Source organism: Crocuta crocuta, unplaced genomic scaffold (genome assembly GCF_008692635.1).
Source record: "Crocuta crocuta isolate KB4526 unplaced genomic scaffold, BGI_CrCroc_1.0 scaffold25, whole genome shotgun sequence".
In the NCBI taxonomy this organism is placed as follows: Eukaryota; Metazoa; Chordata; class Mammalia; order Carnivora; family Hyaenidae; genus Crocuta; species Crocuta crocuta.
Window position 1 is genome coordinate 4,495,419 of NW_027532015.1, and position 24,199 is coordinate 4,519,617.

Genomic DNA, 24,199 nt, shown 5'->3' on the forward strand with positions numbered 1-24,199 from the left:
CCTTAAAATTAGGCCAAAGACCCGTGTTCAGGTAAGAAAAAGAAGGTTAATGAAAAAGAGCAGGTATAACGCATAATAATGGAGCAAAAATTATGCACAGCCGATGGTAGTGAATACTACAAAAATGTTAAGGGTAGTTGTCTACTGGAATCAAATAAGCATGTTTTCTATCATGAAGGTGCCTGATAAATGAGTAAAACTTACCTTCCCCCAAATCTTTTTAAAATATTAAATCCATAATGAAAAATTTCTACTTTCAACTACCACCTACCATTACTAGTCAAGTCCTTCATTTGGTTTTTAGCAAGAGCCTAGAGGACTCCAGTTAATCCTGAAGAGTCCTACATTGTTTTTAAACGCCTGCACTTAGAAACAACTAAGGCACCAAGAAACTAACAAAGGCCACTTTTCACTGCTTAATTTAATTCTTTCCATTAGATTTGAAGTCATAAAGAAATTTAAAGGAGGGGCACCTGGGTGGCTCAGTAGGTTGAGTGGTAGGACTCTTGATTTTGGCTCAGGTCATGACCTCATTGTTTGTGAACTCAAGTACCCAGTCAGGCTCCATCTGACGGTATGGAGTCTGCTTGGGATTCTCTCTCCTTCCCTCTCTCTCTCTACCCCTCCCCGACTCTCTTGCTCTGTAAATAAACTTAAAAAAATTTAAAGTAATAATCCATAATGTGAGGGTTTCACACTCATGATTTTGGACCTAATTTGCAGTTTGTAAAAATAGTCCCTGATGTTTACTGAAGGCTTGTTGTATGCCAATAACTGAGTTGATTGCTACAAATGTATTATTTACGTGAATCCTTACAACCTTCTGGAAGATAGATCATGGAATTCGTTCCATGGGTAGATGAGAAGCTGGAGGCACAAAGAAGTGAAATCAACTTCCCAAGGTCACAGAGCAAACAAGTGGCAGGAGAGGGATTTGAATCCTAGCCATCTGACTCCAGAACCCACACTCTTGACTGTGAATCTTTACTGCTTTGTGAAGCTATACGATATCACAGCTTACTCCTTCTCTGATGACAATCTGGTGCTCAGAATGGTCTGTTTAAATATTTATGTGGGATGTAAATAGAACCCTGAGACTTTACAATGGGCGTACTCCTATGAGATTCTTAGGCACAATTTAATGTGTCCATAAATTTTAAAAGTAGGAAATGCCACTTGTCTAGTAGTTTTCATTTCTTTTTTTAAAAAAATTTTAAATGTTTTATTTATTTCTGAGAGAGAGAGAGAGAGAGAGAGAGAGATAGCGTGAGCAGGGGAGGGTCAGAGAGAGAGGGAGTCACAGACTCTGAAACAGGCTCCAGGCTCTGAGCTAGCCATCAGCACAGAGCCCGATGTGGGGCTCGAACCCACGAACCGGGAGATCATGACCTGAGCCAAAGTCAGACGCTTAACCGACTGAGCCACCCAGGCGCCCCTAGTAGTTTTCATTTCAAAGCATGTATTTTAGAAAAAGTCTAGAAGGGTAATTGCAAAAGGTGTGACTTAAGAACTTGTGTGTATGCGCTTATTTAGAGGCATTTTGATTGGTGGAGGTCTTTATATGCACACAATTCAGCTCTTCAGCTGGGTTAAGTGACTTACTCAGGGCCCAACAAGTCATTAACAACAACACGGACAGGATGAAGACACAAGTTTCAATTCCTGTTTTGGAACTCTTCCAACTGTTTCTTCATCTTAACCCCAAGAACAGAGAGGAGAATTCTTTAATAGGGCAACAGAATTTCAATGATTACCTAGAATCAAATGGTTTTAGTTCCAGTGGATATTTTCCCCTATGATGGGCCTGAAATATTTTACAGACTTTTTAGAGCTTGCCAAACATGGGTCTGTGGAGATCATGAAATGTTTTGCTTGTAAGAGAGGAAAAGAGATAAAAACACAGCTTTTAAAAAATGGTGACCGTGTAGGCAAAAATAATGATATGGGAAATTAAGCCCCACGCCTAGAGGTCTGAAGCTGATAACTTTTCCTGACCCCAGTGGGAAGAGATTTTTCTTTCATGGGGAGCACAGAGTCCTTGACTCTGGTTTTACTCTTTCTTTGAGGAATCTCTCTTCCCCTTATTAGCACAGGGTAGATCGGGTGACTATAAATCCAATCTGAGATTTAAATCGGAAATATCTTCCTCGTGATGGTGTTGTAAAGGCTTCTGAGCCAAGTTGGAGAGTGCTGTGAGCTCCCTGGGCCCACAGAGGCCTGACACCGAGTAATGCCTGTGGTATGAGGGGCCGTTACCCACCAGGAGGCTCGGGTGTGGGAAACTATTCTGCAATGCAGAGAAGGCAGCCCCAACTCTGAAAATGTGATCTCCTTCTTTTGCCAAAGAGCAAGCTATAAGATTCTGGGTTCCATCAGTGTTATTATAACCATAGGGAAAAAAATGACTTAATTGTAAACCAATGACCTCACCCTAATAACCATGGCCTAATCATCTCTAAAGAAAGCTGCCTTCTTCGTTCCTGCCAACTTGCAAATGAAACAAATTACAGTGGAACATGATTATATTCATTAGTGATTATTCCATGAAAACAGTGAAGATTTGAATTTACCCTGATTTAACACTGAGATGAGTAGAACGACAGCGCAGCCTCAGCCCAGGTATTGATCGACACTGTGAGGAGAATGTTCCGTCCCAGCCTATGAACATATGAGTGTTTCTTTTCAATGAGACACTGGTTCAAGGTAGAAAAAGAAAACAAGTCAACAAAAGTACTCCTCAAACCAGACCCAGGAATTATTTAGTTTAGGACCTTTAAGTGACATTTCTCTGATTTAACTCTGTAGTTTTCTGTGGGAAAGAATGACATATGGTACCAGCCAACTCTCCGAGTGTAACATGTCAATGTCATGGGAGATTGAACTGATGCAGATTTCAGAGAGGCAGGGGGAGGGCTGGTGGCAGGCAAAGCACTGGTTATGGCCTGACCTCCATTGACTCCCATGTGGTGCATGCGTGAGGAGTCAAGTGAGGTCAAGGCAGGGGTGAAGTTCTTTGGATGTCTAGGCAATTCCTTTTTAGGAGGGAGGCAGAAGAGTGGATAAAGTTGGACAAAGAAAAATGAAGCCCCATTGCAGAATGACAGCACTCCCCCAAGTTGTTTATGTTAACCATTTTTGAGCTGATTTCTGTGTCATCCTCGAGAGACTGATTAGCAAGTTCCCATGTTTACGGACGAAAGACCTAAAAGAGACAGGACAGGATGGCAGTAGAAAAACTTGCTTGAGATTGATTAGCAAATCAGAGCAGGACTCAGGATAGCACTCAAAATGTCTAATACCTGCTTTTGAGTTCTGACAATGGAAGGGAGTCCATATTTTGGAAAGGAAGACGGTTAAAAGAGCTAAGCAAGCTTCCCTTCCACAGTGGTTCAACTGGTCAAACTTCTTCAAATCCATATCCTAGGTCATGAAGAGTATGGGCCTGGGAGCACATGGGAGTGTCAGTGCTGAGTCAGCACTCCCTGTAGTGAAACATTCCAAAGCCTTGTCATAGTGAGAGAGGGTCAATAGTATCTTCCTATCAGAAGGACCACACGATGTTAGCACTTATTTTAGGAAATGCCGACACCCCCGAACCATGTAGCCATCACAAGTTTCTACTGAATAACTTCCCCTTAGACCAAAGAAATAACTTTCTCATTCAAACAAATATGCTTGGAGTCAGTGAACAAAAAGTCTTGCCTCAAATAATCTGTGAAGCCCCTTACAGTAGAATCCAGTGATAGAACTTAAACTAATTCTAACATCCTTGGTTGAGCCAACAAGCTGGTATGGTAAACACAGAGATAAGTGAGTACTTGGGACTTTGCAGGGTTATACAATTTGTATTTCTGCTTTCACCTGACTTTAACCCTGCCCAGCTTCCTGTAATCTGCTTGCAGATTTGGTCATAGAGTGACAATGTTTTCCAGAGTAATTTTTTGGAGCTATTTTTGAGATGACTCATGTTTATTTTTTCCCTTACTAACCTGGTAGTCGGTAGAAGTCAGTAGAAGAGAAATATATATGGTTGTGATAATGGGATACCAATCACATGCCAAGTACTTTTCTAGTCCTGGAAATGGAGCAGTGAGCAAAATTCATAAAAATCCCTTCTCCCATTGAATTTACAATTTTGTGTGTGTGTGTGTGTATGTGTGTGTGTGTGTGTGTGTATGTAATTGGGATAGGAATGGGTAAGACATAATGCATAATGGCCAAAATCAGTGGAAAATTTTAAATGGTATTTTAGAAGGTAATAAAGTGCTGTGGAGTCAAACTAAAAAAGAAGGAGGGGTGCCTGGCTGGCACAGTTGGTAGATGGTATGACTCTTGATCTTGGAGTTGTGAGTTTAAGCCTCATATTTGGTGTAGAGGTTGCTTAAAAATAAAATCTTAAAAAAAAAAAAAAGAAAAGAGGGGCACCTGGGGGGCTCAGTCAGTTAGGCATCTGACTCTTGATTTTGGCTCAGCTCATGATCTCATGATTCGTGGGATCGAGCCCTATGTTGGGCTCCACACTGAGAGTATGGAGCCTGCTTGAGATTCTCTCTCTCCCTCTCTCTCTGCTTCTCGTTCTCTCTCAAAATAAAGAAAGAAACTTAAAAAAAAGAAGAGGAAAGGAGGATAGGAAGTGTTGAGGTGGGAAGAGATGGATGTAATTTAAAAAGTGATAACAGAAAGCTCAGTGAAAGGATAACATTTTAGCAAAAACTTAAAAGAAAAAGTAGCAATCCCTAAGGCCATGTAGGGAAGAGCTTTCCAGGTCCAGGGACAGCAAGTAGAGGCTCTCATCTAGGGCCACCATGATGCCCATTTTTAGGATGTGTTACTCCCCTGGTATCCTTATCTTATGTCAATGGTGTCTGCAGTAACTGTGTGATGAACCATATGCAGAAGCAAACAGGGCAGACCTGTTATGAAGAAGGAGAATTCTGGGAAGAGCAAGGAGGTCAGGAGTAGGAAGAGTCAGAGAGAAAATAGAGGGCCACGTATTTTCAGGCTTTTTTGAGTATTTTCAGGTTCTTTTGAATAACTATGTAGATAGGCGAGTTGACAACACAAAGAAATTTTAGACAGCTCCATTGCTCATGACTACCGATACCACATATTCTAATGTTTGGGGTATGTCTAGGTCACTTGGGTTTGAGACTTAGTAAGTGAGTCCCATGAAATAAGTGAAATGTCTTTGTTTGCATGGTGGTCTTCCAATTCTCCAGTAACCTGCTGAACTTGGGAATGAAAGTTGCCATAAGAATCAACACGTTATAATGGGAGTTTGTGATATTATCTGGAACATTCACTTCTTTTACAGAGGACAAGAAAACAAGCGGAATGATAAAATCCTTAGGCATAGGTAATAAGTAAGCTAGTTCCTTTATTGCCACAGGCAAAATTCACAGCATGTGTTAAGTACAGATAGAAAGTAATTTAGAATATGCTAAGACCTATAAATAGAAAAGTGAACTATATGATGAAACAAACAAGAATGTTACCTATAGATGGTAATGAATGTGAGTATCAAATCATAAATCTTGATCATGCTGCCTCTGGGCTGACAGCTATGTCATCCCTGTCTTATTAGCCACTCATTGGTGACCCTCCATATGGTTCCATTTTGGCCCCACATGAGCTGTGCTAAAAAATTGCAGATAAAATCTATGGCTGTTGAGCAAGACAATTGGCAAGCTACAGATACTGCCCAGGGTCCTTGTCTCCTCACATCTATGATAGAGCACGCCTATGTCATTGGCCCAGAGGGCCTTCTGTCTACAGCCTCCCTTGCTCAAACCCCAGTTCTGGCCCCAAACCACCCCCATAATGCAAAGAATGGAACATATGGACCTTCATAATCCAGGATTCAGGTAGGCGGTGCTGTCATCTGCTTGTACCTCACCCTCACAGACTGACTCCATCTCTTTCCTCTTGCTTTTTTTGGTGTACTTTAAATCAATTTAATAAATGGTATGATTCTAGCATTTTATCTGTGTGCCTTCCTGTTCCATGACCTTTGGGACATCTTGGGATAATTTTGCCACACACCACCATTTTCTTCCCATACCCTTACAATCTAAGTGCAAAGTTCAAGGTGTTATGAAGTTGCTAATAGTTCCTACATTAGGTTATTATTTCCTGAATCCTGACATTCATAATGAGTGAACAAAGTCCTTCAGAGTCCTTGTATAGAAAGAAGTACTTTTAAAATATAAAAACAAGGGAATAAGCTTACTGTGTCTCTGCAAGCACCTTGTACATTTTCACTCATTGTGAGAGACATTTCAAATATTGATGTTAGCCACCTTGTAAGCTTAAAAATAGAAAATTTAGAAATATCATGTAACTAGCCACGGAGGAAAATTCAAGGCCACTCTGGAATGAGCAGGGGATCTTCTGAGAGGGCCTTGGCTCATGAGTTTTCTCTTACTATTTGCATCTATTATTACTACTGATTATAATTGCTAGAAACATGTTTGTACTGGTTGTTTTAGATCAGTGGGCTGAAATAAGGAGTTGTGGGTTTGACTCATCATAATATATAAGAGTCAACTACAGAGATCCTGGACATGTTATTACAGCTGGAAAGTGCTGAGTGAGTGTGTAACTTAGACTTATAAAACCAAGCACAAATACATATTTTAAAAATTATACAGTTTCTAATCAGTTTAGCATGGTCTGTAGAAAAACATTCATGCTGAAATTAGTTATCCCTCCATAACTGAGTAGGTCAAAAGGGACAATAAGGGGTTTTAGTAACAGAAAATACCTTTTTGATTAGAGAGATTTTATTTTTCTGATTTTGTCTTTTCTTTCAATGAGGTGATTACATTCGACCAGATTAAGCATATGATTATATAAGGTCAGCAATCAGGGTCTGTTAACTTACCTACAACTCCTTCCTTTCCCTCTTCCCCCTCCCACCTACCAATTGCCTTTTAAATTTTTTGCTCCTTGCAGAATTTAGTTATGTAATTAAAATGGACACATAGCATTATGACACCAGTGGCCCTGAGGTGTGGCCCATCCTTTCTTGTAGAAGCCTGCGTCTAAATTATACAGTGGAGGTGCTGAGTGAGGAAGATGGAGAACCCATGCATGGTTAGGAGCTGCTGAACACATTCTTCAAAATGGATTCTATTCCTGGGCCAAATATAACCCACGGACCCATCAAGGGTGAATTTTAGAGCATAATTCAAATATTTTCAAAAATACTTGAGAAACAGGATTTTCAGGTCCTGTGAGCTTTTCTTACTCGGCGTTTGCTCCAGCTCCACCTCTACCTTCTTCTTAGCCTCACCTCCTCACCCCAGGTTAACTCAGCCAAGGCTAGCCATGCCCAGAGTGATGTGAAGGTTCATGCCAAACCCTAGCCGCCTTGCAGAAATCTCACTGGTAGCAGCCAAATATGGATATTCAGTATAAACACACACACGCACGCACACACACACACACACAGAGAGAGAGAGAGAGAGAGAGAGAGAGAGAGAGAGAGAGAGAGAGAAATTCAAGCTTACAAACTACTTGAATCCATTAAAAAAAAGATTTGCTAAGTTTGCTAGTTTTTTGGTTAAGGTATTTTAAAACAACTGCAATGCAGAATGCACATTCCAAAAGAAATAAGTAATTATTATTGAATCTGGTCTTCCTTTAAAACTAAATTTAGGACCCTTTAATTAACCTAAGTGGTTCTCATTTTATAGAAAATGTTATTAAGTGAGATTTACTCTCTATGTGAATCAGATAAGTGGAGGGGTATTTAGCTAATTTATATCAAGGTATAATTAGTTGCTTAACTGCTTTATTTTTCTCTTGTTTGTAAGCACCACGAGGGAAAGAGTTGAATCTTGTCCCTCCCCATATCACCAGTAACTGGTACCTAGTACATACATGATGACATATTTTTAAAAGAATATAGATGGATATATGGATGACTGGAAGAATAAAAGTAAGGAGAGAGGAAAGGAACAAAGGTGGGCGTCGGGCATGTGAGGGATCCAGCCTGTCTGAAAGCTTGATCTTCTCTGGAGAACTGGTGGCCTGGCTGCAGTGAGGCACCTTTGAGCACCTAGCATGGTCTTGGTGTCCAATGGACTGGGTTTCAATCTTTGCTGTGCTCCCACTAGGGGCTAATTATTTAACCTACCAAAGTCTCAGTTTCCTCATCTGAAGTGAATGCCATCTGCATCAGATCTTTATTATAAATACCAAATAGTAATCTCTCCATGAAAACTCTTAGCTTGGTGTCCGGCGCAGATTCCTACATCCGGAGACGTTAACCAAATGCTAGCTTCCCAAGGGGCACTGACTTGAGGAAATTCTAGGCATACGAGCTGCACTTTCTGGGTGATGCTCAGTAGGGCTGAAGGACACAAAGCTGAGTGCCAGGTCCTCTGATTTTCCTTCCCTATATTCTTTGGCTCAGGGATTTATTGTTTTCTTTTCATCAGCCATCCCTTGAAGGTCAATCTTGTCTAGTGATCTGAGGCTCAATCCCACATTTTAATTATCTTCTGCATAGTTGGATGTTCTATTTTCTACTTTTTAAAAAATACTTTTCATATCCTCATGTTTAACATATCTGTCACACCAAGCGAAGAATCCCCAAATAGTGTCTCTTCTCAGTTTTCCTTTCTGTTAATTTCACTTTTGTTCTCTTGAAATCCAGGATCAAAGCCCTGGAGTCAGCTATCTTTGACTCATCTAGGAGAGTGGTCAGGCCATAGTGTCTTGAGCCAGCAGGCTTGAGCCCACCAAACATGGACACTTATCTGTAGTTGAATGGGTGAGCTTGCTATTTATTTACACCCAGTAGCACCTGCTTCTCCTGTGGACTTTAATTTTTCTCTTAGAATATGAGAGCATATCTCTCCCCAGTTATTAAAGCTTGAAACCTCAAACTCATCCTTGACAACATACTATTCTTCATTGACCACACTTGAAAAATTAAACAGCCTCCTTTACATGATCCACCATACTCACTTTTCTTCTTATATCTGTCACTACAACTTGTGTCCAGATCATACAGGTTAAGAGCATGGGCTTTGGTGTCAAACAGAACTGGGTTTGAGGGTACACTCAGTCACTTTTTAGTACACTCATTCACTTTTTAACTGTATCATTAGGCAAATTACTAAACTTACCTAAGCCTCTTTCCTCATCTAACAAAAGAGAGGAAAGTACTCATTTCATATGGTTTGGGGGGATTAATTGAGAGAGTGTCCAGTGACAATGTCTAGATTCTCACTGCTATTCATACCTGCATATCATAGAGTCATATTATCTTCAATCCAATGCTGGAACTTCTTCCACAACATTACTGATGGATATGTCCTCTGGCTTTGGCTTGACTTTTTAAGGATGGGTAGATCAAAGGATGAGAAAATCTGATTTCCTTATGACTAAGTTTAGTGGTTATAAAGTTCATCCTTATATTTAACTGAGTTCCCCTTTCAGTAATTTTCACCATCTGGAGTAACAAGGAATTTGCTGGAATCATTTTTCCATTACAACAACCTTATAAAATAATCGCTCATGTTCCACTTTTATCTTTCATCTTTCAGATTAAACACCACACATTATTGAAATTTTTCTTTTACCATTCTCTGGTTTGCTTCTCTTTATCAATATCCTTCTTAGAATATGTTGTCCTAAGCTGATCATGGAAATGAAGTAGGCGAAGAATAGGCAAAACAGTCTTGAAAAAGAACAAAGTTGGAGGAGTCACATTTCTCCATTTCAAACTTAGTACAAAGGTATAATAGTCCCAATAGTGAGGTACTGGCATAAGGATAGATCAATAGATCCAAGGACTAGAATTGAGAGTCCAGAAATAAACCTCAATATTCATTGCCAATTGATTTTTGACAAGGGTGTCAAAATAATGAGGAGAGAATAATCATTCCAACAAATGACATTCAGGTAAGTGGATATCCACATGTAGCAGAAGTCGGACCCCTTCCTCACACCATACAGAGAAGTTAACTCAATATTGATTATATACAAAAATCTAAGAGTTAAAACTATCAAACTCCTAGAAGAAAACATAAAAGTAAATCTTTATGATCTTGGTTAGGGCAATAGTTTCTTAGGACACCCAAAGCACAAAAAATCAACAACAATTAGACTATGAAATTAAAAGCTTTCGTGTTGTAAACTGTATCAGCAAGAAAGTGAAAAGATATCCCAGAGAACAGGAGGAAATATTTGCAAATCATATATCTTATATGAGACTGGTACTCAGAATATATACAAAACTCATAAAACTTAATAATAAAAAAAATAAAAAACTCAATTAAAAATGGGCAAAAGATCCAGGTAGTTATTATTCTAAGAAATAAATACAAATGGACAAAAAGCACATAAAAAGATGCACAACATCATTAGTTATTAGGGAAATGCAAATCAAAACCACATGAGGTACCACTTCACACTCACTAGGATGGCTATAATAAAAAAAATGACAATAACAACGGTTGAAAAGCTTGTGGGGAAAACTTGACACATTGCTGGTAGGAATGTAAAATGGCACTGCAACTTGGGAAAACCGTTTGACAGTTCCTTAAAATGTTAAACATGGAGTTATCATGTGACATAACAGTTCCATCTCTAGGTATATACCCAAAAGAAATGAATATAGGTTAGCACAAAAACCTGAATATGGACCCTTATTCATAATAGCTAAAGGGAAAAAACAACACAAATGTCCATCAACTGATAAATGGATAAATTAGGTATGGCATATCCATACCACCGGATATTACTCAACAACAACAACAAAAATGAAATGCTGATATGTGGTACAAAATGGATGACTCTCCAAGGATTGCAATAAGTGAAAGAACCTAGTCACAAGAAAGCCCATACTGTATGGTTACATTTATATGAAATGTCTAGAGCAAGCAAATCTATAAAGATGGAATATAAACGAGAAGTTGCTTCGGGCTGTGGGGATGGTGCTGGTGGTTGGAGGGAATAGACAATGCTAACGCTTACAGAGCCTCTTTTAGGAGTGATGAATATGTTCTAAAATTAAAATTAGGTTGTAGAGGGTCACCTGGGTGGCTCAGTTGGTTAAGCGTCCAACTTTAGTTGAGGTCATGATCTCATGGTTTGTGAGGTCGAGCCCCGTGTTGGGCTCTGTGCTGACAGCTCAGAGCCTGGAGCCTGCTTCGAATTCTGTATCTCCCTTTCTCTGCTCCTTGTCTGCTCATGCTCTCTGACTCAAAATAAGTAAAACATTTAAAAAATTTAAAAGAATAAAATTAGGTTGTGGTGCCAGTTGCATGGCTTTGTGAATGTATTAGAAAACATTGATGTATACACTTTAAATGGGTGAACTATATGGTAGATTAATTATATGTTAATAAAGATATTAAAAATGTACTGTGCAAGTTTAGCACAAAACTCTGCTGTGATCTGAACAGCATTTGTTCACTGCAATTCTTTGTGATATTTGAGGCCTATGCTTTATTTTACATTTTTACATTTAATAGCACTACATTGTAATTTGTATTTGTTCATCTCTAACATAAATTTTATGTCCTTAAGGACAGGGTTTGTTTATCTGTGTGTTTATTTATTTATTTATGTATAAATGTTTATTTTTTAGAGAGAGAGAGAGAGAGAGAATGGCGGAGGGCCAGAGAGAGGGAGACAGAGGATCTAAAGCAGGCTCCATGCTGACAACAGAGAGCCCAACGTGGGACTTGAACTTGACCATGAGGTCATGACCTGAGCTGAAGCTGGATGCTCAACAGACTGAGCCACTCAGATGCCCCTGACATGGAATATTTTTATTAATTTTTATACCTCAATTTTATTGCTAGTACATTATCTAGAATACTTAAGAAATGTTTTGTTGAACATATAAATTTTGGGCTAAATTAATGTATCTTGCATTAGCTTTAGGGTAGACATTTCACATATAATCAACCAATCCTCTTCAAGTCTCTTATATGGATTGTTCTTAAGCCAGGGCAATTCCATCTTGTGCTTTGGCAAGAAATTTTCTTTTTTGAATCAAAGTTAAGAGGTTTACATTTATTTGTTAGATTTGATCTTCTTAGATACCATCAGTCATTCTAGCCAGTTAAAATTCTCTTAGATCTGCAATCCCTATCAAAATAACACTAGCATTCTTCACAGAGTTAGAACAAGCAATCCTAAAATTTGTAGGGAACCAGAAAAGGCCCCAAGTAGCCAAAGCAATCTTGAAAAAGAAAACCAAAGCTGGATGCATCACAATCCCGGACTTCAAGCTGATTACAAAGCTGTAATCATCCAGACAGTATGGTACCGGCACAAAAACAGACACTCAGATCAATGGAACAGAATAGAGAACCCGGAAATGGACCCACAAACATATGGCCCAACTCATCTTCGACAAAGCATGAAAGAATATCCAATGGAATAAAGACAGTCTCTTCAGCAAATGGTGCTGGGGAAATTGGACAGTGGTCATGCAGAAAAATGAACCTGGACCACTTTCTCACACCATACACAAAAATAAACTCAAAATGGATAAAGGTCCTGAACGTGAGACAGGAAACCATCAAAATCCTAGAGGAGAAAGCAGGCAAAAACCTCTTTGACCTTGGCTGCAGCAACTTCTTACTCAACACGCCTCCGGAGGCAATGGAAACCAAAGCAAAAATGAACTATTGGGACCTCATAAAAATAAAAAGCTTCTGCACAGCAAAGGAAACAATCAGCAAAACTAAAAGGCAACCAATGGAATGGGTAAAGATATTTGCAAATGACATAACAGATAAAGGGTTAGTACCCCAAATCTATAAAGAATTTATCAAACTCAACACCGAAAAAAAACAAATAATCCAGTGAGGAAATGGGCAAAAGACGTGAATAGACACTTTTCCAAAGAAGACGTCCAGATGGCCAACTGACACATGAAAACATGCTCAACATCACTCATCATCAGGGAACTACATATCAAAACCACAATGAGATACCACCTGTCAGAATGGCCAACACTAACAACTCAGGCAACAACAGCTGTTGATGAGGATGAGAGAAAGAGGATCTCTTTGGCACTGCTGGTGGGAATGCAAACTGGTGCAGCCACTCTGGAAAACAGTATGAAGAGTCCTCAAAAAATTAAAAATAGAACCACCCTATGAGCCAGCAATTGCATGACTTAGGTATTTATCAAGGGATATAGGTGTGTTGTTTCGAAGGGACACATGCACCCCAATGTTTATAGCAGTGTTATTGACAATAGCCAAAGTATGGAAAGAGCCCAAATGTCCATCGATGGATGAATGGATAAAGATGTGCTACACACACACACACACACACACACACACACACACAGAGTACATACAATGGAGTATTACTCAGCAATCAAAAAGAATGAAATCTTGCCATTTGAAACTATGTGGACAGAACCAGGGGGTATTATGCGAAGTGAAATTGGTCTGTCATAGAAAGACAAATATCATGTCTTCACTCATATGAAGAGTTTAAGATACAAAACAGATGAACATAAGGGAAAGGAAGCAAAAATACTATAAAAACAGGGAGGGGGACAAAACGTAAGAGACTCTTAAATATAGAGAACAAACAGAGGGTTGCTGCAGGCGTTGTGGGAGGGGGGATGGGCTAAACAGGTAAGGGGCAGTAAGGAATCTAGTCCTGAAATCATTGTTGCACTGTATGCTAACTTGGATGTAAATTAAAAAATAAATAAATAAAAATATTTTCTTAGATCTTTTCTCCATCATCTAGTCTCTATTTTTATTTGCTTTGTATCACAAACAAATCTGAATAAGCACACTAATAATTAAAGACTTATAAGTTTATTGTTAAAGGCTTAGAGGTCAAAAAGAAAAAAAAAAGACTTGGAGGTCTTTCTACAAGACGTTGAGAATAACATTGAATAGGAGAGAGCCCAAATCAAAGATACTAAACACTCACGTGAAGACCGACTTGGTTAATGGCTCTACTTACCTGCACTCTGAGTTAGTACAGTAGCTAGAATGTCTTTGGTAGTGCCCTTCAACCTGCCACTCATAATCCATCTGACAAACTCAGATCTATTGCTATTTCTTTCATGGACCATTATCTGATCACCTCAGCTAGAATCTCCCTCTCCATCTATTTATTTGTACTACTCTTGCAATAATCTCATGTTACCTTGAATTATAATTGTTCAATTATAATTGTGTATCTCAGCACATGTTTTAGACCATAAGAAACTTAAAAGGAGGAATTGTAGTTTCTCTGATACTTTTTCCTCCTGGAATTTAAGAATGCTTAATAAGCTTTATAAACATTAAATAAAATATCCAATGATACTAAAATACTATTAAATCTCACACCTTCGGCAGTTATATATATTTAGAATTATATATATAATTCTTTTTTTTTAACTTATTTATTTATTTTGAGAGAGAGAGAGTGTGCAAGAGGGGAAGGAGCAGAGAGGGAGAATGAGAGAAACTCAAGCAAGCTTCATGCTGTCAGAACAGAGCCCAATATGGGGCTCAAACTCATGAACCATGAGATCATTACCTGAGCCAAAATCAAAAGTTGACTCTTAACCCACCGAGCCACCCAGGCACCCCTAGATTTGTATTTATAATTCTAAAATAAATGGAAATAGTACATATCAAAAACTCTGCTAGAGTAGGTACCTTTCCCCAATCTTCACTGATTCATGATATAATTTGCAGGAGCATCATGATTTGTATGTTTAAAGTTTAAAGAATCAATCATCTTACAGTTTTCAAACCAGTCCATACTAGCTTGGAATGTGATGTTTCTTGCACTTGTACTTATTCTGTTTTATTTCTTTCAGTCTTGGTCCAATGCTTGGGTAACTGCTCTGCCTTTTTATGTTGCTCTAGTGCTAGAGGTGTGTTGTTCTAGTTATGTTATTCTATCCCTAGATTCTGCTGGAGTGTAGCCCAGCAAAACCTCTTCTCTACGCACCATTGTCACTGAAGTATGTTAGTGGAAGAGTGGACAATAACTATCATGCTATTCTCCCATTTCAGGGGATGGAACTGAGCCACATGTATATAAAAGGATGGAGGGCTTTACATTTTTGATTTGCAATATTAAAACCTATAATTTCTAAATCATGATTTCTAACACAGTGACTGGAGAGGGATTATAATATCTTCCTAGTAATGTTCATCATTTTCTTCAACAAGTATTTCCTCAATGCCTACCATGTGCTGATTACACTGCTCTCGATGTTGGAGACACAGCCACGACCAAGACAAATACAATCTCCACTTTCACGGGGCTCACAATGGAATGGAAATAAGAGACCAAAAACAACTTTGTACATAAAAATTTCCTGACAGTTGTTAAGAAAATAAAACAAAAGGGTGTCTGAACTCTAAGTTTTTCATTTGAAATATTTTTAAATGTTTATTCATTTTTGACAGAGAGAGAGAGAGAAAAAGAGAGAGAGAGTGTGAGTGGGGAAGGGGGAGAAAGAGAGAGGGAGACACAGAATCCAAAGCAGGATCCAGGCTCAGAGCTGTCAGCNCAGGCGTTGTGGGAGGGGGGATGGGCTAAACAGGTAAGGGGCAGTAAGGAATCTAGTCCTGAAATCATTGTTGCACTGTATGCTAACTTGGATGTAAATTAAAAAATAAATAAATAAAAATATTTTCTTAGATCTTTTCTCCATCATCTAGTCTCTATTTTTATTTNGCGTGGGGCTTGAACTCATGAACTGCAAGATCATGACCCAAACCAAAGTCAGATGCTCAACTGACTAAGCCACCCAGGCGTCCTTAGTTTTTTCACTTTAAAGGCTAGGATCCCTAGGACTACAATGAACATTTTCAAGCTAGTATTTCAGACTTCAATGACTTATACATATGGCAATATATGTTCAGTACTATTACCTCCTCAACGGCAAGCTGCCACCTCAGACCACCCCCACCCCAGACTTCCCTGCTCACTAATCCAGAATTTTGCTGGGTTTACACTCCTCCAAGGAATTTAGAAATTAATCTGAACTCTCTTAAACCCATCAGGGTAATCTTACTCTCTTTGGTTGTGATTGTTTCAGGCAGAGGCATAAGACCAATTCTTGCTAATGACACTTAAAGTCTGACACAAAGCTTTTGAGGAAGGTTTCCTGGCTCATAAACAAACAAACAAACAAACAAACAAAAACAACAACAAAAAAAACCAAAAAACAAAACAAAAAAAAAACCCCAAAGACATGGAAAGAAGAGACAGTCTCCTCTACCACTGGACATCAGGTTTTGCCCTGGATGAGGTACCTGTACCTGTGAAAATCATCTTGCAGCCTTAAAGAAGCCAGTGTGGGTATAGAGTCAACATGCCCAAGAAGGCATGAAAAAGAAAGAAAAGAAAAGAAAAAAAAAGAGAAAGAGAGAATGAAAGAAAAGGAGAAAGAAAGAAAGAGAGGAAGGAAGGAAGGAAGAAAGAAACAAGGAAAGAAAGAAAAAGAAACTATACTCTTGAAGATGCAATTGAGCCATGGAAGCGTCCAGCCCTCGAGGCGCCCCATTTTGAGTCTTCTTGCAAAGTGAGATATGTTTTTTCTGTTACCAGTAGCCTAAAGCATTTTAACAGATAAAACTAGCTATAAATGCACATATATAATGAGCATTCTGCCTGATTGATTAAATGTATATGTAGGCATAAATTACCTCCCCACTCCATTTATGACTGTCACATTTATTTTTACCGCAGGCAAAAGCAACTGTAGAATTAGAAAGTTTCAGGGTTGAGAATAAATATCTGAATTTACTACAATTAAAAAAAATCAACTCAATATCCGCTGGTATTACCCTAAAATAAAAAAGATGCTTACAAACCTGTTAACTGCGTAAGACATAATAAGACATCAAATAAGCCAACTTTCCTTTAAGTTCCTTAATAAAAAATAAAAATCTGACGTTGGGCCCAGTCTTTCATTTTATCACGGGAACAAACAGAGAACAGTCATTGCTATCAATTGCCTGTTTGTTCTCCTAGAGAGCTCTCTCACAAGCATATATTATGTATGGAGATGAGAGGGGCTCCTTTTCATACTGTCTTTTATTCTAAACTACAGTTTCTCCATTGGGTCTACTTTTAAATAAAATGAAAGCAAAAATGCTAAACTATTACTGCCAGAAAATAGCTTTCTCTAAAAATGAAATGCCAATTGTCTTGCAAATATTTTCTATTTCTCATTTGCAATGTTCTACTGGTCACTTTGATGTAGTCAAAGCTTCTGAATATTTATAAAGATCTGCTTTTTATTTATTTATTTATTTATTTGAGAAAGACCAGAAAGGCAATAACCACCTCATCGGGTTGTTATATAGCAATTCAACCTTTATATCTAAAGGACAAATGGTAAGAAATTGTATTTGTGAAAAATCAAAATATATAGCCTTCATAAAGTTACTTCTTTAAGTGTAACTCTACCAATAATCTTGGTGTATTGCAACTTGGAACGTATTTTAAGCAGTGAGTGAGGCGTGGGGTGGGTAGATGAAATTACGCTGCTAATACCTGTTCATGCTCAAAACAATCATAGGTCTTCTCTCCACCTAGAACCAAGAGCATCTCTTGCTCTGCTCATCTTCCGGTTTGTCTTTCTATCATACTAACATGTAACTCTTAACCATGGCATTTCTTCCTGCTTGCTTCCCCTAACCACCAACCGTCAGTCGTCTTGGGGAATAAAGAGCATCCCTCCTTCCCTCCAGCTCCCGGGAGGAAGAGAGAAGCTGCGGAGTCACTAGGGGTCAATCTCTACACATGCCCAACATTTTCAAGTTTATTTATGTATTTTGAGAGAATCAAAGGGAATGCGAGTGGGGGAGGGGCAGAGAGATAGGGAGAATCCCAACAGGCTCCAAGAGGTCAGTGTGCAGAGCCCGATTCAGGCTCAAACCAACCCTCTAAAGTGTGAGATTGAACCCACTAAACTGTGAGATCTGACCTGAGCCAAAACCAAGAATTAGACGTATAACCCACTGAGCCACCCAGGCGCCCCTACACAAGCCCAACTTTTTAAAAGCAATCAGTTTCTGTATATGCAACTTCCATATATATTTTTTTCTGAAGATGATTTGCTTGAGAGAACTTGGTTCATATGTGCTTAGAAGAGGTTTTAGGTTTTAGTAAAATTGTTCCTATCAGTTTAGAAAGAATAAAAACGTATCCATTCCTTGTCCCAAATCTTACTACGGTGCGTTGCCCAGGCCTGTAAACTTTTTTTTTTTTTGAGAAGAGAAACAATGGTTTAAGAAAGCCTCTTTTGCTGATTTATTAAGGCAACTTAAACACAAAAGACTTATTTACTTTCCCTGTCTTATACATAATTTTGTGAAATCTTGGTGCTGGTAAAGTAATATTTTAGGTCATGTAGGGATGGATACTCTCAGTTTAAAACAGCCAAAGCACTGTAGGTTATTGAAGCTGATCTTTTCACATGTAACTGGAATGTTTTTGTGGGTCTACCAAAAATTTTGGTGATATATTTGATAAATCCACACATCAACATTGTATGTAATTTTTTTTGGATTTGTCACACTTTATTTAATAAGGCAAGTAAAGTCTATTTTTTAAAATCAAATCATGAGATATTTTTTGCAGTTACAGTCAATCCTCATCTCATCTCATTTTATATTTTCTACCTCCTAATAACAAAAATAAATTTACTTAAAGTGATAATACAATTTCAGATATCAAATTTAAAATGTATGAGTTACATGAGCAAACATTTTTTAGGAGGTAGCAAACAAAATAGTTTAAAGACCAGTAATTGATGGATTCTATGGTCCCCATTATACAGTCACTTCTGCCCCTTGTCAGCTGAAGCCCCTTTGTATGAACTCAGTTTTTGCTTATGAGCAACAGCGAACAGAACTGCATCTTTTCAGACAAAGAGAGGCCCTTCTCCAGCGTAATCAGAAATGCTAAATTTTTATTAACACAGCACTTTGACATTGAAAGCACTGTTCTAAGAGCTTTATAAATATTAATTTGTGTAATCCTAATTACAGTCCCAAGGGGGTCACTGTTATGTCCCCTTTTAGTCAGTAGCAAAACTGGCATTCAAATCCAGTCTGCCTGGTGCTCTTGGTCTTTGCTTTTATTTTTTTTTTTAGATTAAATTAAATGTATTTATTTATTTTTATTTTATTTTATTACTATGTCTTTAATTGAAATCCAAGGTAGTTAACATATGGTGAAATAATGATTTCAGGAATAGAATCGAGTGATTCATCGCTCACATACACCAGTGCTTATCCCAACAAGTGTCCTCCTTAATGCCCATCCCCCATTTAGCCCGTCCGCCCACCCAACGCCTGGCCAGCAACCTTCAGTTTGCCCTCTGTATTTAAGAGCCTCTAATGGTTTGTCTCCCTCTCTGTTTTTATATTATTTTTGCTTCCCTTCCTTTATGTTCATCTGTTTTGTGTCTTAATTGATCTTTGCTTTTAATTACTATTATAGCTGCCTGTCCAGATACATTTTCAATTTCTGGGTCTTATGGATTTCTCAGGATTATCTGCTTCTTACCTTGGCTATGCCCAGGAAACTTCCACTGTTTGAGGATGATGAAGAAAACATTTAGTTAGCTTTCATCTGAGAATCGGCTTCCATGAAGAGTATTGTTATTCTCATTATATAGACTTAGGAAAGGAGGGACAAAGCCTCAGGTAAGTGTAACTGAGGCAAAGTTGAAAACAGAAGCCCCCAGCGTTGTGATCTAATCATACGAGGAATTTCCATTCTGATGAATCCCTTAGGAAACAGATTTGGAGGGAGAGACAGTGAAATGTCATTGAGGGGTAAATAGGGAGAAAAACTCTGAAATATAAAACCCCTTGCCTACAATAATCAAATTTACAGGGTAATGGAAGCAAAATGATTTTATATATTTATTCAACATTTCCTATGTGGGGGAAATATATTATCATGTATATAGTCATAATTATAATGGCATGGGTATTAACTTGATAAACCAGTTGTGAATCTTTCAAGAAGTCAGCTTTTGCACAGCGCAGGAAACCATCAACAAGATGAATACGGCAACCTACTGAATACGAGAAGATATTTGCAAATTACGTATGTGAAAAAGGGTTAACGTCCAAAATGTATAAAGAGTTTATACAACTCAACACTAAAAAAACCCCCCAAATAATCCAATTAAAAAGTGGGCAGAAGAACTGAAGCGGTATTTGCAAATTACATATGTGATAAAGGGTTAATGCCCAAATTATATAAAGAATTTATACAACTCAACACCAAAATAACCTCCCAAATAATCCGAAGAACTGAAGAGATAGTTCTCCCAAGAAGACATACAGATGTCTAACAGACACATGAAAAGATGCTCAACATCACTAATCATCAGGGAAATGTAAATCAAACCTCACACCTGTCGGAGTGGCTAAAATAATAATAATAATAATAAAAAAGACACAACAAGGGTTGGCAGGGATGTGAAGAAAAAGGGACCCTTGTGCACCCTTGGCGGGAATGTAAATTGGTGCGGCCACTGTGGAAAATAGTATGGAGGTTCCTGAAAAGATAGAAATACCACATTTATCCAAAAGGAAAAGAAAAAAAGCACTAAATTGAAAAGATGTATGTTTACTCCTATGTTTACTGCAGCATTATTTACAATAGCCAAGATACGGAAGCAACCTAGGTGTCTGTCAAGAGATGAATGGATAAAGAAGAAGGGATATATATACATAATTGAATATTACTCAGCCATAACAAAGACTGAGATCCTGCCATTAGCAACAACGTGGATGGATCTATAGCGTATCAGGCTAAGGAAAATAAGCCAGACAAAAGAAAATACCGCATAGATTCACTTATATGTGGACTCTAAAACACAAATGAATAAGCAAACAAAAAGCAGAAGGAGAACTATAAACACAGAGAATGAATGGATGGCCCGTAAGGAGGAAAGGCAAAATGGGTGAAGAGGTGTGGGTGGTGCGGGCTTCCAGTTATGGAATAAATAAGTCATGGGAATCAAAGGTACAGCAGAGCGACTATAGTCAAGGGTATTGTAATAGTGTTGTATGGTGACAGAGAGGAGCTGTAGCACTTGGGGTGAGCACAGCACCATGGATAAACTTACGGAATCACTGTGTTATACACTTGAAATTAATGTAACATTGTGTGTCACCCATATTTCAAAAAAAAAAAAAAAAAAAAGCTTTTTTAGTGCCTCTTGGTTCGAGATCTCAGCCTCACTGCAGGCCAGAGTTGAAGCACACTGAGTTTGAATGCTTTTGGTGTCTCTTTCTGAGGATGTGGGCCCATTTTCCTTTCTAAGTACCTGAAGTGAGACAAATCCCACTGGGTGGGTTCTGTGCAGGCACATTCTCCAATGAAAGAATAGTTCAATTCTACTTGCCTGATTCTTGCTTGGTTTTTAATTTGGGCAGGAAGGAAAATTTGTGAAGTAGTTTCTGGGGAAAAATCCTAATTGTTGATTTATCCACCAAATTACCTATCCCTAAGCTCCTTAAGGGTCCCAGAAGCCTGAGAACCCACTTGATATTGGGGTCCACTGATGCAAAGGAGGCAAAACCAAATTTAGATGCCCCACAATTAAGGGCGACCAAAGATTGGGGGGAAAGAGAAGATAAAGTTCAACTTGCTTCTGAATTTAAGAAGAGGTAAAATACAACTTTATAAAGGAACGGACTCATATTTTTCAGTTTGGTTTTGTGGGTGGTGAGGAAACCTATATATATAAAGAAAAAGAGGCTGAAAAAGCAGATAAAGAAAAACCCAAAGGCGGCCAGTGGGGAGGATGAGTGAGAGTGAGAGGCGGGTTTAGGGCCAAGGGGCAGAGGGGATGGGTGCAGGGTAGCCAGGAGAAGTGAAGGGAAAGACGGACTCAGAGAGATGGGGAAGGAAAGGCGTCATCACTGCACAGTGCTTTAATGGACTTGAACTTCCCTGGTCCCTTTCTTCTGGATACCACTGTTATCACTGCCCTTTGAAATTCTAATTAGCCAATTAATCACTGTTCACAGTCCCTTGCAGCTCCCCAAAGGGAAAATGCTTTTGGCTCCAGGTCCTAGCCAAAAGCAAAACCACCCCATGTCTAGATAAACTCAAGTAAAACCAGTCCTGGAGGTTAAAATTTCCCTCCTCCTGCCTTAAGTAGACTTGGTGAATTTTAGGGAACCCAGGTAATTTTCAAAAATGAAACACTCTTGTAAAATTTTTGCCAAAAAATCAGAATTTTAACATGGTTTAAAACCTTTAAACACAGAGAACTTCTTCCTATTGACTGCATTTTCAAGTTCACTGTTTTCTATTTCAAATCTAGTCACTCGCTCATATACCACTATACACAAGATATTTGTATAAATGGGGGACATCAATTTGGTACTAAGCAAGCTCTGTTGAAGCTTTGTCATGTTAATATAGCTGCAAATGAAAGTAAAATTTTATTTTTAGATTTAACCCCATAAATTGCCCCCAAAGCCATTTTTTATTTCCAGCTGATGTATTTGAAGAAAATAGGCTCAGATTTATTGGGTCTGTTAATAAAAAAAAAATTAAATGACCTCCTGTAGTTTTGCTGCTATTTATTGATCTCTTTCAAATTTAGTCAGCAATTCAATCTGCAGTAAGGCGTGTTGAATGAAATGGATTGTGAATGTAAAAGTGGAAAGAACATTTAGAAAGCATTTTCAAGTCCCAGAAAGTAGCTTTAATAAATGAGAATAAATTAAACTCACATCACTGGGGAAAAAAAAGATGGATTTTGTTTTAACGGTGAACTACACAGAAATCATTTATTGGATGTAGGATCTATTGGCCACTTTTAAGAAGCTAGCTCATAGATAGAATGGATTGCTGTAGCTCTGATGAGTGAAGGATCTATCATACTCTATCTTATAAACGATACCTTCAGAGACTTTGAAAAATCACTTCTAATATCATTAGGGTAATTCAATCTTGCTTTCCTCATCCAACCATTAAAAAAAACTACTATGATGACTACTACTACTACTACCAGTAACGATCGTAAAAAACAATTAATAATAATAATAAAAATAAGCACAACTGACTTCAGAATGAGAAGTAACTTACTAAGGTGATTTCTCAGCATTAGACAAAGTGAACACCATATTGCCAAACCCACATGTATGTTTCCATACATTTCCTATTTCACCTTTGTTATGGTTGGCACTATTGACCATCTCTTTCTTCTTGAAACTCCTTTGGATTCCCTAATACCACTCACCTTTCTGTATTGTTTCTCTACAAGTTTCTCTCTTTTTCTAGGTCTTCCTTCTGGGATCCTTTGATTCAGCCAAATTTTTAACCTGCATTTTTAAAAAATGTTTATTTATTTTTAAAAAATGTTTATTCATTTTTTGAGAGAGAGAGAGAGAGAGAGAGAGAGAAAGACAGAACGTGAGTTGGGGAGGGGCAGAGAGAGAGAGAGAGTGGGCTCTAAGAAGTGGGCTCCAGGCTCTAAGTGGTCAGCACAGAGCCCTATGTGGTGCTTGAATTCACAAATTGCAAGATCATGACCTGAGCCAAAGTCAGATACTCAACCGCCTGGGCCTCCCAGGCTCCCATAACCTGCAGCTTTAACATAAGCCTTAAATAACAAGGCTTCCCAGTGTTCCGCCCTGACTCTTTTCTTTGCTTACCCTTTTCCTGGGCAAGCACTTTTATTCTCTTGGTGTCAGCTAGCTCCTATATGTTGATTTCTCTTTCTTTTTCACAGCTCAGCACTCATTCCTCACCTCAAACTCAGTATGATGATAACTAAACTCATGATCTTTCCCGCAAATATGCTTCTACCTCTGTATTCCCCAATGATACCACCATCTACTCAACTCTCAACAGGAATCCTCATCTGACCTACACTACACGGGAAATGACTTGAGCGACTGTTTTCTCAATTCTTCCACCAGTGACCCATATCTAGGACCATTCCAGATGCTCAGGAGGGAAGTTAATTCACTACATAGAACAGATGCCTCTGGACATTAGAGCTTGATGGTCCCTAGGAATCCAGGTTGAGAAAGATTGTATCTAATCGAAACCCAGCAGCCACCAGAAACATCTCCACCTCCTTCATTCCCCCATGCAGTTGTCCTCTTGACCGTATTTTTCACCCCCACTACACATGGGGGGAGCCTCATGTGTAGATTTGCTGCCTGAAGCTCTACTTAGTAATTTTCCCCATGGGCAT

The 24,199-nt window shown here is 38.5% G+C and overlaps 1 long non-coding RNA gene across 2 annotated transcripts in view; it reads left to right on the forward strand.

The window, feature by feature from the left end:
- Positions 1 to 24,199, forward strand: part of LOC144241468 (uncharacterized) — a 128,221-nt gene that overhangs the window by 37,699 nt on the left and 66,323 nt on the right. Inside the window, exon 4 of one of the 2 annotated variants that reach the window (XR_013338083.1) lies at positions 11,606 to 13,674. The exons of the other annotated variant lie outside the window; for it this stretch is intronic. This is a non-coding gene — a long non-coding RNA (uncharacterized LOC144241468). Of the gene's footprint in view, positions 1 to 11,605; positions 13,675 to 24,199 lie in introns of those variants that run through there. 2 annotated transcript variants of the gene reach the window in all.